Below are 16430 nucleotides of genomic sequence, written 5' to 3'. Positions count from 1 at the left end.
TCAAGGGTCTGCTTCCTTCATCCTGGAGGCGCTGTGGAGGGGGAAGGAGCAGGGAGGGGGAACTAGGGCAAAGGAGTTGCCAAGCGAGGCCGTTGTGGGAAGAATTTCTTTTTCCCCCCACTCAGAAACCCAAAAATAGCCATGTCAAAGGCACAAGCCTTGTAAACGGGGAGCCAGCTGAAAGCCATTTGCTTCTCAGTCCTCCTCCCTCTTCCTCTGCTCTTCCTTGCCAGGCCCCTTCGTTCTGAGCTCTTGCCCAGTCGTAGAAGAACGGGGCCACCCAGTCCTGCACCCTCACTCCCAGCAGGGAACTCCCAAGTGTAACCGAGTCACAGCTAGGTGCACTCACAGGTGACCATATCCTAATCTGAAAAGTCGTCCCCGCGTTTGCTTTTATAACTGAACTTTCCCATTCAGATTTCTTAAAGTGAAGCAGATCTATAGCTAAAATGTCGACAAAAAAAAAAATAAATACGTAAAGACTGGATTTGGATCTTGAAGCAGTGGGGATTGGTCAGATGTAAGAGAGCAAACGCCACAAAACCCATGTGCGGTCACAACTGGTTTTCCCAATTTCAAAATTAACATGTTGATTGTACAAAGTTTGTAAAAACAGGAAAGCACAAAGATGAAAAGATAAATCAACTGTCCAGAAAAATCATCTGCTGTGAACATTTTGGGGTTTAAATGATGAGAGGCCCTTTTGGTTTCCTCACTTAGAGTTATTCCCGAGGAGAAATCCTTCCAGGCATTACCTCGTGGATGTCGGCTTGTCACGCGGGGCAGTCAGCAGAGGGTGGTGGGGCCTGTCCTTCTGTAGGGGCGGCACCCCTCCTCAGGGGTGCTGGGTGGGGGTGGACGCTTGGAGGCTGCCCTAGTCTCTTTGGGCCGCTGTAACAAGTACTACAGACCGGAAGGCTCAGAAAACAATGCAGTTGACTTCTTACCGTTCCCGAGGCTGCCAGCATGAGCAGGTTCTGGCGAGGGCCTCTTTCAGACTGCAGATGGCTGACTTCTGGTTGTGTCCTCACATGGCAGAGAGCAGAGAGAGGACATGGGCTCTCGTGACTCTAGAAGCCATTAATCCCATTCCTAAGGGCTCCACCCTCATGACCTCATGTAATCCTAATCACTTCTGGAAGGCTCCACCTCCTAATACCATCCTACTGGGCAGTAGGATTTCAGGGGGGACAAACCTTCAGTCCAGCTCAGAAGCCCTTCAGTGACTCTGGCCAGGCTCTGCGTCTGCACTGTAGCCATCCTGGGCAGAGGGTCAGATGGACACAGGTTTAGGGTGGTGACAAGTTAACCTGAAACCTAGAGCTCTCCATCGCAAAGGGACTCTGACTGGAGATGCAGGTTATCTAGAGCGCCTCGCTGCCCCTCCCGAACGCCCTAGGAAAGTCTGGCCTGGGGGGAGCCCAGCGTGTACAACATACAGGGGAAGACAACACAGCCAACCCGCAAGGTCCAGGCTCACTGGTTGATTCAAGCACGGCTTTTCATCCCCTGTGGAACCCATCAAAACAAAACTAAATTGAACTAATTGAGCGGTTTGTCAGAAAATAATAGGGTTTGATGTGTGTGGGTTTAAATTCCAGCTCTCCCACCTGCTAGCTGACCGTGACCACTTTTTGTAACCTTGCTGAATCGAGATTTTCTCATCTGTGCAATGGGGAGAATAATAACAGCCTCTTGGGCTTGTGAACATTAAACGAGAACTCGGGGGAGCTGCATTTCCTTGTCTTCCCTGCCCTCCTCCTGTTTCGTGGGGAATTCATCTCAGGCGCTAAGGGGAGGAAAGGGGGACCGGCAGCCACGTCCTGTTCTACTCATCTCAGGCATGCTTCGCCCTGAACGCAGGCCCTTCCTGCGCTCAGACCCAGCAATGCCTGCCAGCTGCTTACGAAGCTGAGTTTAACGTTTTGGTAATATTATACCCAGGTTTTTAAATATATATTTTTTATTAAATATTAAATTTGAAATGTTAAATATGTATTTTTTCCATGTTCTCTTAGAAAAAGAACAAAAACTTCAGAAACATTTTGAGAAGAGCATTGACAACAGTGAGGACTTTATGCATATTATTTCCTATTTTTTGGAGTTATCTGGTGCCCTGGCGACAGTCCCCAACTTAGAGTGTTGAGGAGTCAACGAGATGAGTGTCGAGTGGCCAGTGTGCTGAGCGTGCACACGTCTGTGGCCCAGGCGGTGCCTGCTGCCGGCACCCCCGCCCTCCCAAGCTTCTCCACGGTTGTTTGGAGCCTGCTGGGCAGCAGAGAGGCAGACGTCCCGCACCCTTTGTTCTGGACTCACCTCTGGAAAAACAGTTGGCTGCTCTTCTTCCTGCCTTTATCCGACCAAACCCTGTGCCCTTCTATGGCTCGACCTCATTATTTATTCCTTTGGTAACCACTCTGTCTACCGTGTGCCCCTAGAATTGACAGTACGTTGGGAACTCACGCGCTTGAAGCAGCATGTGTCCATAACGTGTGCACAGATGCCCCCAGGTTGGAAAACCCTTGGGTGCCTGTCTGGGTGCAGCCTGTCCTGTCGAGTTCTTCCTGCAAGGCTCTCCCTCTCCTCTGTACTACCCACAGATGTGCATTCTGTTCCCTCTGCGCCCTGAGATCTTGTCTCCCTCAAGGCAGGGTGAGGTGGTAAAGCGAATGCTGGCCTGGGCGTCAGAAGGTGTGGCCACTCCACGCAGCCGCGGACTCACTCACTTCCTGGCTTGGGTCAGATACACTCTGGTCAAAGTCTAGAGTAAAGACATACTGGTGAAGTATAGAGCTACAGAGCCTTCGCTGGTCCATTCAGCTTCCACCACAGAGGAACCAGTCACCATCCCTTGCCTACCCTGTCCTCAGCCCCGCGGGCTCTGGAGCCCTGTGTTCACCATCCGCAGGGGGAAGCTCGGACTGTACGTGCATCTGACCCCGGGACGGCAGTGGCTTCCCTGGGATCCAGCCGCCTGGGCTGTTTTGGAAGCGGTGGCCTCTATTTTTAGTAAACTGCCTAATTGGCGGCCTTGTGGAGCTTAACCAGCTCACCTTGTGCTTTGATCTCTCTGTCTGGCTTCTCTCTTTACATGGAAAAAGTTGAAGTTCATGCCCCGACCAAAGCAAATCTGTTTTTGCTGGAGACAGAGGCTCTCGCTGTGGAAACCCTGCCCCTCCCACGGCCCCTGTTGTCTCTTAAGTAATTTCCAGTAGGCTGTCAGCACTGATGCGGGTTCCTTCCTGATAGGGTCCCTCGTGATGAACGAGTGTCTCCCTCTCTTATCTGTTGTATCAGGACATCACGGGAGTGAAAAGAGTAATGAAAAAGATGGTAGCATAATTCTCTGCAGGAAAACAGATTGGTTTCAAATATGCTCTCCGTACATCCTGCCTCAGACAATGGCCCTTTGCACATGATTTCCCTGACTTCTGATGCCCTCATTTTATTTTAAGCTGGAATAATCAAATCTTTGAGTAAAGCTGCTTTGTTCCTTTTTAGCAACAGGACATCTCCTAGAACATGAGGTAGGGTGTTTTCTTGGGAACAGTCATCATTTAACTTGTCCCCAAAGAGAAGGAACGTTTTATGACTTTAGCAGCTGCGGGGTTAGTGTGTGGAGTACATTCAAAACCTGAGGGAGGGGTCTCATCCTGCTACCCCCCGCGCCTTCTGCAGTTGAGGGCTGACATTTCAGAGACAATTGAGGTCATCTAGTGAATGACCCCGGCATCTCGGCTCAACTCAAATTTAGAAATCCTGGGACTAAAATTAACTCAAGACGTTTAATTAGCTTCACAGGAGAGGTGGGTGAAGCCTGTGTGGTGCTGAGGAGGGTTACTGGACCTGTGGGGTTGGGAGGACCGTTTAGGGCAAGGAGGACTTTACTGGCAGCGAGATGGCAGCCCTCTGGACACTCCTAGCCATGTGACCCGTCCTGATTGCTCACCAGACAGCCTTGTTGGCCAGCCGGTGCTGTGTGGGCGTGGAGTTCTCAAGCAAGACCAGGGCCCCACGCCTGGTTCGACTCTTTCCTAACTTGCACCGCTCTCTCAGCTTCTCGGGGGATGTGAACCGCCACCTCTTCACACTGATGCTGGGATCCTTCCTACCTTGTATGGTTTTTGTGAGGAGTAAATTCGAAAAGAATTCCGTGACCCAAGCCCAGCTTCCTTGCTGGGGCATGCTGCGGTGCCTGCTCCGTCATGGAGACAAGGACCTGCCACTTCTTGTGCCAGAGTGTTCTGGAAGGTTGAGGCAACAGAAATAAATGTCAGCTGATGCCTGTGGGCTAGTAGACCTAGCACCCTGAGTGGGGCGTCTTTGTTCTCTGACTCTGTTCTAAGGGGCACTTTCTAGAAAGTGACTCTCTCTGGCCATCCCATTTGGTACATTGCGTTTTGATGACTGCCCTGACCAGAGACCCATGAGCTGGACACTCAGGGCTTTAACTTTTCTGGCAGAAAGGAGGCACCTTGCTATTTCCTTGCTTGTTCATTCATTTGGTGATCTCTAAGCATCTACTGTGTTTCTGCTAGTGAGCTAGGAAATTGGAGGAGCTCTTCATCCTGATGAGGGAGCTCTAGGTCTTGCTGGGGGGCGGACACATGGACACCTAAGGAGGGGAATAGCGCGCCTGCACGCAGGTACCAGGAGAGGGGCAGGGCGGGAGGAGAACTGGAGGCAGCTGGTGGGATTCCCACCAGGGGCGGGGTGTGAATCAGACCTGGAGGGAGGTGTATGTGGGAGCATGACCGGTCCTCCAAAGACGTGGAAGCTCTCAGATCCATGGAGCACAGGGAACACACTGGCCTGCCGGGAGGAGCCTCGGGGTCACGCAGTCTGTGTGGGGGGAGGACAAGGTGGAAACTCCTTTCTGCCCCTGCTGTCCACATCCTGGACGTTCTGGGTTTAGCCAGCTGGGGAGTGTGTGAGCGTGTGTAAGTACATGGGCTTTTCACACCTTCTCTTCCCCGGACCACCTTGTCCTGGAAGAGAACCTGGTTATACTTCTGCAGAGAGGACCCTGTCCAAAGCCTCACATCTGGGGAGTGGTCTACTGAAACCCTCAGGAATAGGAATGAGGTTAGACACATGAATTGAGGTCAAGATGGCAGGTTTGGTTGTAAAATCTCTCTGTGGCAAACATAACATTTTTTTACTTTCTCTTTGGCACGGGCTGCGTGAGTTCTCATAAATTCTGATACTTGGAGATACGGGCGTAGCAGAGGCCAGCACGCCCAGACACCCAGGAATGAGGCCTATGAGAGGCCACAGAGGGATGGGTGAGCAGAGACTTTCGCCTCCAGGCCCTGACGCAGCAACCTGCTAATTGTGTAACTCAAGTAAAAACAGTTCCTTTTTGGTTAACTGTTTTATTGAGATAATAATTCACATGCCATATGATTCATGCATCGAAGGCAACCAGTTCAGTGGTGTTTAGTGTATGTGACAGAATTGTGCAGCCATCAACACAGCCAATTCTAGAACATTTTCATCATTCACAGAGAAACCCTGTACCCATAGCCATCATTCCCCACTTGCCTCCCACACCCCCGGCTCCGGGCAACTTTCGGCTCTACGGAGTTGCCTGCTGGACGTCTCCTATAAATGGAATCCTACAATATATGGCCCTTGGTGTCCGCTGCTTTCACTCAGCACGATGTTTTCAAGGTTAACCTACGTTGTACCAAGAGTCAGACTGTCGTTCCCTTTTACGGCTGAATAATATTCTGTCGTGGGTGTACCACAGTTTGTGTGTCCGTTCATCCGCTGGTGCACATCTGCGTTTCCGCTTTTTGGCCGTTATGAGTAATGCTGCTGTCAACACCCATGTGCAGTTTTAGTCGAGGGCACAGTTTTCTTGGGTTGTTGGGCCAGATGGCAACTCCACGTATAAGCTTTTGAGGAACCGCCAGACTGTTTTCCACAGTGGCTGCGCCGTTTCACATTCTGACCAGCAGCGTAGGAAGGGTCTAATTTCTCCACGCCTTCCCCACACATTGTCCATCTTTTCATTATACCCATCCCAGTAGGGGTGAAGTGGTATTTCGGGGTTTTGATTTGCATTTCCTTGATGGCTGAGCCAATTTTTTAACCTCTCTGAATGTGTTTTCTTGTGAGTAAATCTACGACGATGATGAAGAATGTATCTTTTATTTGTCAGATATTCTTACAAGCACCTACTGTGTGGAGCACGTTGTTCTTAAGGGCTCTGTACGTGTTGGCTCGTCTAACCCTTGTGACAGCCTTTATGAATTAGGCACTGTTTTTACCTCCGTGTTGTAGGTGAGAAGAACTAAGGTCTAGAGAGCTTGAGTCACCTGCCTGAGGTCGCACTACTGTGCACCCATGTGAAAACCGATGTCACCCATGCCCAGCATTTCTTGGCATGCTAGCAGTGGTTTCCTGGACGCACGTGATGGAATACGCCAGGTTGATCCTGCTGGGGCCTCACGTTGGCTGTACGAGCTAGTCGATGGTGAATTACCAGAACTTATTTTCCTTTCCTGATAGTTCTTTCTGTGTCCCCAGTAGAGGAGATGTACCATGAAGGATGGGCACAAGTTGTTCTCTGCCCATTGGGCGGCTGTGTCTTTCATCCTTCCTTCCTGCTGAACAGTCCAAGGCTGCAGTCAGGTCTGGGTGGGAAGCCACGAAGACAGAACTACTTCTCCATCCTTCCTTTGTCCCCGTCACCTTCCTCCCCTGGCTGCTGGCAGAGTATCACAGGGACAGAGGCCCAATTGTTTTCTTTCAGCTGTGTCTTCTCTGAGCCTCTCCCCCCCCGAGGTCACCCCCTAGGGCTCAGTGAGCAGGCCTTTGCAGGGCCAGGCAGCTTGCTCCAGGGAGCCGCCCCCTCCATTCAGAACAGAGGCCAGCCCGTCCAATCTTGCTTTCCATCTGTCCCCCAAAAGAGAACTTGATGCCCAGCGGCCTTGGCCACCAGCTCTGTTCTTAAGCCCCTATTTTGTTATTTCCCTGAGACAGTCTGTTCTAGGGCACTTAGTAAGGTTTTCTGTCTTGTTAGGAGCTTGCTCTCTTGGGGTTCGTACTGGTTTGGGGAGTGGTTGGCAGATGCTGGAGCCGAGAGGGGCCTTGTTGCTTTCAAGTCCATCTGTGGAACAGTCCCAAATTCCCACCGTGTGTGTTTTGTTTTTTCCTATATTTCCTCTTGTATCGTGGTTTCCCCACTTGAGGTTACATAAGCCTCACACAAGAGCCTAGAAATAGACTTCTGTTGTTCATCCTCAAGTGGACACTAATCTCATTCAGCGTAACCTGAGACGGGCCTCACTTTCCCTCAGTGTCAGGGAGCGCTGTCTTCCGCCCACGGTGCCGGTTTGCCTGCCCTCGTGGTCGGAGGGAGCAGAGCGAGGGCCGGATGGTGCTGTTAGACCGTTTCACCTGCAGGCTCTGCAGTGGCCTCTGCCACCATTCCCTGGCCAGCCATCTCCCAAGTCCCAGGGCTGCCTGTCAGTATCTGCGGCACATGTATTTTGGCAGGTTGCTCTAAAAACTGTGTGGGAACCCCCTCCCCAGTGCTGCTCTTACCGGGGCAGGATGAGAAAATACGCAACTCCAGGGCCAGATGGTAGATTTTGTCTCCAAGTCACATCCAGTGAGGCAGAGGGGGGAGGGCCGGTTACTTGGCGGGGGCAGTTCTCTTGGAGGCCCTGGCACAAAAGGCGCTGTCTCAGACCATCTGAAGTCCTGTAAGGAGGAGATGCTTTCAAGCCAGGCCTTGTTCCTCTGGAAACCACGCAGCTCTTCAGAAGGGGCAGTGCTCTGTGACCTGGGCAAGGCCTTTTAACACACTTCAGGTTTTCTGGTTTTGGTTTTGGTCTTGGTTTTTTTTACACTTTAATTTTTTAAATGGCAGTTCCTATACCGTATAGGACATAGGACATCTTCCACCCAAAGGGAGACTTTTAAAAAACCTCTTATTGGAGTAACCCGTACATACAGAAAAGCTTACACATCACAAGGTACAGCCGGATGAATTCTCGCAAACCAGGCATACCTGTGTCGCCAGCACCTAAATCAGGAAGTGCAGCATCTCCAGGTGGGTTGGGGGAGCTCCTCCAGGGTAAGTGTCTATGGGGTGCTGTCCTGGGCCATTGTGTCCCTTTAACCCTGAGGGTACAGCAGAGGTACTCAGTATTTATTAGTCCATCGAATGGTTGATGAGTGAAAGGAAATTTGATTCCCATGCTGTGGGTCCTTCCCAGCAAGCCTGCGGTCATTTCTGGACGTTTCTGCCTCTTGGCCCTTTGTGTTCAGCTTGCAGAAGTGCCTCTGCCCGGAGAACTTGAGGGTGGCAGGCAGCGATGAGAAGCACAGAGCCTGGTGTGGGAAAGCCTGTGGTCTCAAAAGACTTGATATGTGCCTGTTCCTGACAGAGGGGCTGTTTCTCCAAGAACACTTCTGGAGACCACTCTCCCAGATAACCCTCCCCCAGACAGGGCCCACCGTGGATTACTGTTGGTCTAGGATGCATCTTCCTGAGTTTCTCAGTGCCTCTGTCCAGTTGAAGGCTCTGGCCAGGCCAGTTGGACAGACTCAGGGTGGAGAGCTGGTTCATGGGGAGACACGTCAGACCCTGTCAATAAGCAAGACCTTTGTTTATCTCACAGGCTGGGTTTTCATTAGGGCTGATGAGCATTGTGAAAAAAGACCCCGTGCATGCATAAAAATTGCTGCTAAGCCTCTTTAACTGACCAATCTGTAAGTTTTCTCAGCCTTGGAAGAACAGGTTGGGAATGGCACATTTTCAAGATGGGTCTTAAAGCATTACTGTGTCAGTGCAGAGCCCCAGGAAATGGGGATTTCTGAGAATGGTTGGGAATTGCCAGTAGGAAAGAGACAGGAGAGCATCCAGGATAAGGACTTCTTTGTCAATGGGAGGCTTCGTATAGTGCTTGCAGAGGATCTCAGCTCCTCATAAATCCCTTCACTGGGGTGGTGCCATCTTTGAAAGCGGAGAATAAGCTGAAGAGAAACTCGACGTCGAGCCCCCTCCTCTCTGAAGGCTTTCCATCTTGCACACATCTACTTACTTCTTTGCTCCCACTTCTGCGATTTGGAAGTTTAACCAGAAGCCTGTCAGGTTTTGATATCCTCCAGGCTCCCTACCCCAGGAGGGAGAGTGTTGGTGCTTGTGGGTTTTTTCTGTGAATTGAGGAGAAGCATGTGGGTCTGGGAAGAAGAAGGTGCTTCTTCCAGGTGGCCCCACCTCCTCCCATTGACGGGGGATCCCGGACAGGACTGGGCCCTGTTCAGGTTGCTCCTGACTCCATGGCATTTGGGCACAGAGCCTGTCCTTAGAGGGATTTCTGGGCTCTCGGTGCCAGGCCGCTTTCCTTCTCCAGGTGTGTAGCAGGTGCACCCTGAGTCCCATGCTGCTGTTGCTGGTGGATGCTTGGGTCTGACCAAAGAGTAAGCTTCCTCTGCAATTTGTCCTGGGCACCCTGTGGGGGCAAGGAATCCGGTGTCCCTTGGGGGGGAAGGGAAGCGATGGAGGGCCGTGGCTCTGGCCTGACCTGTATTCTGGTGGACTTGATGCATAGGCCCCAGGCCCAGGTCATCCCTGAGGGTCTCCTGCCAGACCCCTCTTGTGAGCAACCCCCTTTCTCCCTGGTGTTCCCAAACCTGGACAGCTAGGGAAGCCCAGTGATTCCTGATATTTTGCAAGCTTGAGTTTCTCTGTCTCTAGCACATTTGGATTCTTGAAATAAATCTGGGAGTTTCTCCCCAAAGGAAAATTCAAAGTCCTTTGGGCTTCCAGTTGGTGTGGGTCTTGTTAAGCTGAGCCCTGTGGTATCCCCAGGCCTGTTTGCTGCTGAGGCTCGGCAGCATGGTTGTGTATGTGTGTGTGTACACGCCTTCTGTGTGCTCTGCGGTTCAGCACATCGCCGGTGTGGGCAGCGAGCTCTCCTGCCTGCACGCACTGTGCTCCAGCCGACACTTGCACTGAGCAGAGGCCAAGGAGCTGGGCCCAGAGCTCAGGGCAGGGGCTGTGGAGGCAGGAGTCTGCTTCCCGAATTGCTGGGTCTTCAGGGCACCTCCTCCCGGGGCTGGGGCTCTTCGGGGCTTTGCCCCCTGTCATCAGACAGAAATGCTGTGGCCTTGGTTGCTTCCGCCCTCCCCTCTCTCACATCCTCCCAGGTGGCATTGTCGCCTGGCATGGCCTCCATTTTCCCAGGGGACTTACTGGAGGGGAAACTGCCGTTCTCCCCACCCACCCTTTCCCCTCAGGATGCCTGAGGTTTGCATTTTCTTGCCTCATTGTGGCTGGCAGGTTTTTGGGTGCTGTCCCCAGCACACGGTGTTGGGCACCTTGTAAAATCACATCTCTGGTGGCATCTTCTCTCCCTCTGTACCCCGTCCGTCCCCACCTCCCCCCCTCTACCAGCAAGCTCTTCCCAGCTGTGTTTTGTCTCTGCTCTCCCTCCCTGTCTTTGCTTTCATCGGGTCCTCTTTGGCCCAGCCAAAAACTGTGAGTGACTTAATCCAGCTGGATGGCCGCCCTGGGCCAGCGAGCCAGCGGCAGAGTGAGCCTGCTGCGGCGTCACACAGAGATCAGGGTCTCCCCTTGAGGCCGTTGTTCCCAGCTCTGCGTGGACATTAGAAGCATTAGGGGACTTCTTAATAATTCTGATGCCCCAGCCCCACCCCAGAAAATTTAACTCTGAGTCTCTGGACATGGAACATCTATTTAAGATCTATTTAAGTGGAGAACCATTGCTTTAACCTCTAAAACCTTGCATTTTGACTGCTTGCCTTCTTTCTAGCCTTTCTGGTGAGGCTCTGGTCCCGTAGAGCCTCTTCTCCCTGCTCCAGACTGCGGTACAGAGGGTGAGTGGGAGGCTGCTGCGGACAGACTTTGGGGGATGCCACGGCTCCTGGCTCCCGACAGTTGAGTGGCTTTCAGGGTTGCCCGAGCGAACGGCAGCCTGTTTTCCCGGGATCTACCTGGCAGGCCTTTAGGTAGGAAAGCAGTTAAACTGCGTGGAACAGCAGCACCCCCTTCCTCCCAAGCCAAGGCACATTCGAAGGCTGGGAGCTGGGATGTGGGAATCTCCATATAAGGCCACCCGTTGCTCCAGCTTGCCTGCCTGCCTGCCTGTGTGCCAGGCTCCGCCTCCTTCCCAGAGCAGCTCCCTCCCACCTGCCCCGGGCTCCTGAGAGACAGCTCCCATAGGCCTGAAGGGCCACTTCTGCCTGGGGGTGCCTTGAGCCTCCCTCATTCTCTTTCGTCTTTAGTTTTCTCCTTTCCCTCCTAATCTGAAACGTCTTGGGAGAGAGGGCTCAAAAACTCATACAGCAGGCATAACATACTCACCTAGGCGCTGCGCTACTCACTGCTGAGCTCTCGGGTGTATGGGGAACTCCGACAGGCTCTCTTTCCCTGGCAGTTCACTGGGAGAGATTGCAGGCAGTGGTGTAAAACGGAGGTGTGCACCTCCGGAAATGAGCCGAGTGTGTAAGACGGAGGCAGAAGGGGCTGCACGTGAGCGCTGTGCTCTAGTGGGTAACGCTCTCTCCTGTGGGGGCCTGGTTAACAGCTTCCAGGCCAACAAGGGGAGAGGCTAGCACGGTCCGTGCGGTGCTGGGTTAGAGTCAGAGCTCTCAGTATGTTTAGTTTAATAGAGTTATATAAGGAGAGACAGAGAAAGAGAGAGTGTGGATGTAGGTGGGTGGATATAGACGGATTCTGTGCACCTCCGCTTCCATGCTGCCAGCTGAGAAGGCCTGGAGGCAGCTGCACCCCAGCACCGGCGAGCATGCCTAGCACCCGGGTCTTGGTCCTAAGTACGTTCTCTAAGCTCCTAAGCAAGGCTGCTTGGAGACGTGGCCGGCTCTAGGACCGGGGCAGGAAGTGCACAGGCTGGGCCTGGAGCACCTCGTAGTGCCAGACGTCAAGGGAGTACTTGGAGAATGTGCTTGTGCATGCACCGATGGGACCCGTCAGAGACGCAGGAGCCGACCAAGGAGGCCTACTCAGTGACCAAAGCTTCAACAGAAGACAGAGTTTGGGCACCAGAATACATAATGTAGGATTGAATTATAATCCAAAGTAGAAAATAAAGATCTGCAAGCCCGTATAAGTAAATGATCGAATGAAGAAATAAGTGAAGGAGAAAAAACACAATCTCCTTGCAGAAGAATTCCAAATAACTTGGGTGGCGACTGCCCCCTCGGGGAGGTGGAGCGAACTCCCCACTCCTTACGTGTGGGCGGCATGGAGCGACTTCTGTCCCAAGACAGGGGAAATAGTAACTTTAGAGTGCGGAAAACCAACCGACACAGCCTCAGCCCCGTGTTCACGGTCAATATCCACAGTGAGAAGTCCTGTGCCCTGGATATGACGGAAGAGAAGGGGTTTTACCCCTGTGGTCGCCTTCCCCCAAGCCCCGAACTCTAGTCGAACCATGAGAAGAATGCCAAATTCCAATGGAGAGATATTCTACAAAATATCTGACCAGTCAGCATCACCACGAGTAAGACAAGTGACAAATGGTCACAGCGCAGAGGAGCCTAAGGTGACGTGACGACTCCATGTAATGTGAGGTCCTGGAACAGAAAAAGTATGCTAGGAAGAGACTAAGGAAATCCGAATAAAGCAGGGACTTCAGTTAATAATCATAGATCACTATTGATTCATTAATTGTACTAAATGCACCACACTGGTGTGAGCTGTTAGTAATAGGGTAAAATGGGCGAAGGGTATGTGGGAATTCTCTGTCCTAGCTTCACAACTTTTCTGTAAATCTGTCTATCCTGAAATAAAAGTTTATTTAAAATTTTTTTTTGAAATGAAGTACCGTAGGGGGGCACCTGGGCGGCTCAGTTAATCTGACTCTTGATTCGTCTCAGGTCATGATTTTCAGGGTCATGACATCATGCTCCACATTAGGCTCCATGCTCAGCAGGGAGTCTGCTTGGGATTCTCTTTTCCTCTCCCTCTCTCAAATAAATAAATAAATAAATAAATAAATAAGTACCATAGAAACTTGGAGAAAGAGGAAGTCACTCTAGACTGGGGAGCCAGAAAAGGCTGTGAAAGGAGATGCCAGCAGAGCTGCCCTTGAAAGAAGGGAAGACCTGCCCCTTGGCCCGGAAGCCCAGGCAGGTGCACAGCACCGGACAAGTGGGGCTGGGATGGTGGGAGCAAAGGTGGGTGGGTTCGGGCCATGATTGCAGCATTACCAAGGGCCTCGGCTTCCCTCCATCTCCCTGTGGCCCTGGGTGCCTCACTGCTGTGACCTGTTTATCCAGGAGCCTCTGATTCCTGCCTCTACAGCAGGAGGCCTGGTGATGGTGGCGAAGGGTGACGCTGGGGAACAAGCCACCATGGAGGCCTAGCATCCTTCTCAGACTAGCTGTGCTTTCGTTATAAGACTCTTTTAGAATCTTCTGTCTGATTAAACCAAGGCAGCAGGACCAAAATGGGGGGGCCTGAGGATTGGCTCCTCTGTCAGCAGTTCCCTCGGCACGTGAAGGGAGAACTGGCAGCCTCCTAACCTTCCTGCTTCCCCATCGTGTCCTGGGCTTGCTGTGAGGTCAGACCTGTGCTCCAGTCCCCTGCTGTTGGGCTTACCCCCAACCCCTTCCCTGCACCTCACTCCCTTACTCCTGCTTACCTGCCTGGGGTGGGGGGGCCTTTCCCACCTGCCCTGCTCAGAATGGTCCCCCACCCCAAACTCCTCTGTGCCTGCTCCTGCCTCATTGTCTACTCTGGCCTTTAACCACTACCTGACGCTTTATTTCTGTTACTTGTCTGACTTTAGACTGCAAGGTCAGCCTCATGAGGTCAGAGATTCTGTGAGTTCTTTTCAGTGCTATGCTCCCCATGCCTAGAATGGGCGCCTGGCATGTAGTCGCTGCTCCATAGAGATCTGCTAAGCGGATCAATGCGGTGGTAGTAGCTGCTTTGTTTTTCATTTATCCACAGTGGAGATGGTGCCTCAGATTTACAGGGACAAAATGTTCGTGCACTGAAGGAGCCTTAGTAACTGCCCTTCCTCGTGTCCAGCCGAACTCCGTGTCAGCAGCTCCTGCCCCCTGAGCCTAGCTCTTCCCGCCATGAGCTTGCCGGACAGGTCTGACCCTGGTGCCACGAGAAGCCTTTAAGACCTTGGACTTCTTTGTTCCTGGCCTGTTCCTGGCCTCCTCGCGCCGTGCTTTCCCCAGGCTGTGTTCATGCCTTTATTTTGCACTGACCTCTGTGTGGTGGGTGCCATGTCTCCCTCATCCCTGTCCCCAGGGCCTGGTGTCCAGTGCATATTTGTTGAACTAATGATTTTTGGAGACCGTGGCCCGATCCTATATCCCCAGCCCCTCCTCAGTCATCCCTCATTCTCTAGGTTAAACAGCCCTGGCTCCTTCAGGCGGCTCCTGTAGGCCTGTATTTGGGACCCTTCTCTCCACTGCTTGTCAGTCCTGTGAACCAAGTTCTGTTTATTTCTGGCCTTTGTTAAGTCCTGACTTGTGTGAGCCCCGTCCTCAAGCCACTTTCTCTGTGCTCCTTCCTCTGGAGGAAGATGGCCTCCTTGGCCTGGGGCTGGGGCTGCCTAGAGAGGCCTCTCAGAGCAGGTGGGGGTTGAGGGGGAGCAAGGGAGGACTGAGCAGCCTGCTGGGGCTGTGTGTCAGCTGCCAAATCCTGCGCCGCCCCCACCCAGAAGGGAGGACCCGGGCATTTCCCTGTTGGTGGCACCAGCACCAGCTCCCTGGGCTCCAGGAGGCCGCCTGGTGGCCCTGGGCTTCACAGGGCTGAGGTCAGCTCTGCCCAGCTGCCTGTGTGCCCTTGGGCCGTCTGACCCCTCAGGGCCCTGCTTCGTCACCTGCTGGGTAAGTGATGTCTCAGGCCTTCCACTCTGATGGACATGATCTTTCCCAGAAGGAAGCTCTTTCTGTTGAGAAGTGACGTGACTGTTGACAGGGACTGTCACTGCTTCCGTCTCCATTGCATCTGAGAGAAGGAAAGCTGAGTTCAAGTCCTTTTCTTGACTGCCACCCTCTTCAGCTTCCCTCATTCCTCAGACTCTGCCCCACCGGTGCTCGTGCTCTGTCCTTCACCCCTGGACTCATCCTCTTCCCTTTCCTGTGACACCCCTGCTCCAGCCAGGCTGTCCTTTCAGCCAGCCCTTAGTGGTCTCCCAGAGACCTTTCCGGCTCCCCCACTCTAAACAGGCTGATGTCTCTCTGCCTCTACAGCTCCACTTGCCTTCTTGCCTGAGTGCCATTACTTGTGGCATTAGCCTAGGAGGGTCTGTTTCTGTGAAGCAAGGGAAACAGAACAAAGGTAGTTGGAATACAGGCCAAGCACAAAAAAAAAAAAAAAAAGGAAAAAGAAAAATATAGTTCTTTAGTACCTGTTCTAGCCCTGAGTCACTGAGGCCTAAATCCTAAGTGTCGTCCCTGGCTGCTCTTTTTTCTCAGCCTCATAGACCTTGAGTCGTTTTGGCTCTGTGTTTTCAACATATCCCAGAGTCACACACCATCAGCATTCCAGTGTGGGCCATCGTTTCCCCGGCCTGCCTCACTTGTCTAGGGTCAGAAGATTCTTGTGAGCTGCAGCCAGGCCGTCTGCCCTGGCTCACCTCCAGAGCAGATCACGTCCTCCAGGCCCAGCTGGCTGTGGCCACCTTGGACCCCCTTTGTTCCCGGCCCGCCAGCTGCCTCAGGCCAGCCCCAGCTCGTCCCTGCCTCGTGGCGTTAGCACTCACTTTCTCCTTCCCTCGGCCTTGCTTGGCCTCCCTGCGTGCCCAGCCCCCACATTCCCCAGCCCCCTACTTGCTTCCCCTTCCTTCCAGTCACTGATTTGACTACCCAAAATGGGGTCATTCTTTGTTTTTTTCTTATTTGTCTATATCACCACAAGAATAAAGTGAGCTTCTCTAAGGGTGGCCCTTTGTCCTGCTCTCACCTCCCCCCAGCACCAACCAAGCATGGTGCCTGGCATGAAATAGGTGCTCAGTAAATCCCTGTTGTCTATACCGAAACATTTGTCTAGCGAGTTCTAAGGTGATTACATGGACTTGTAGGCAGGGCCTTGAAGACTTCCTTCACTATCAGTAGATGGGATTATAAGTGTAAAGTAGAACTAGAGTCTGGGACCCGAGAACTTAGGCAGGGGCCGCAGGCGCACGAGCCCAGGCGTGAGTCGGACAGGAGCCTTCTAGGTCGGCTCCCAAAGACTATGTGAGCTACCAGGAGAAGAGGCTGAGACAAGGGACATTTGCAGAGGCAGGCAGGGAACTGGGACTTAGGTGCCAGGTGGAAACCGAGAGAAGCAAACTCTAAAAGCAGGGTTTAGTGGTCCTGTTGGTGGGGAAAGGAGATTGATTGACTTCCAGGGCCAGAGCTCAGGAAGTAAGCATGCTGGCTCTGGGGCAAACCAGGCTAACGTGCTAAACCACCCTAGT

At 52.6% G+C, this 16430-nt stretch overlaps 1 protein-coding gene and 1 long non-coding RNA gene across 8 annotated transcripts in view; both read left to right on the top strand.

The window, feature by feature from the left end:
• Positions 1-15361, top strand: part of LOC148109036 (uncharacterized) — a 35623-nt gene extending 20262 nt beyond the window's left edge. The window contains exon 2 of the long non-coding RNA XR_015726801.1: positions 2019-15361. This is a non-coding gene — a long non-coding RNA (uncharacterized LOC148109036). The remainder of the gene's footprint in view (positions 1-2018) is intronic.
• Positions 1-16430, top strand: part of MPRIP (myosin phosphatase Rho interacting protein) — a 148887-nt gene that overhangs the window by 51218 nt on the left and 81239 nt on the right. The gene's annotated exons all lie outside the window — the stretch shown is intronic.

This window comes from Ursus americanus, chromosome 14 (assembly GCF_024610735.1).
Source record: "Ursus americanus isolate L20-20 chromosome 14, mUrsAme1.1.p, whole genome shotgun sequence".
Lineage (NCBI taxonomy): Eukaryota > Metazoa > Chordata > Mammalia > Carnivora > Ursidae > Ursus > Ursus americanus.
This window is presented reverse-complemented; position numbering and strand designations above follow the sequence as displayed.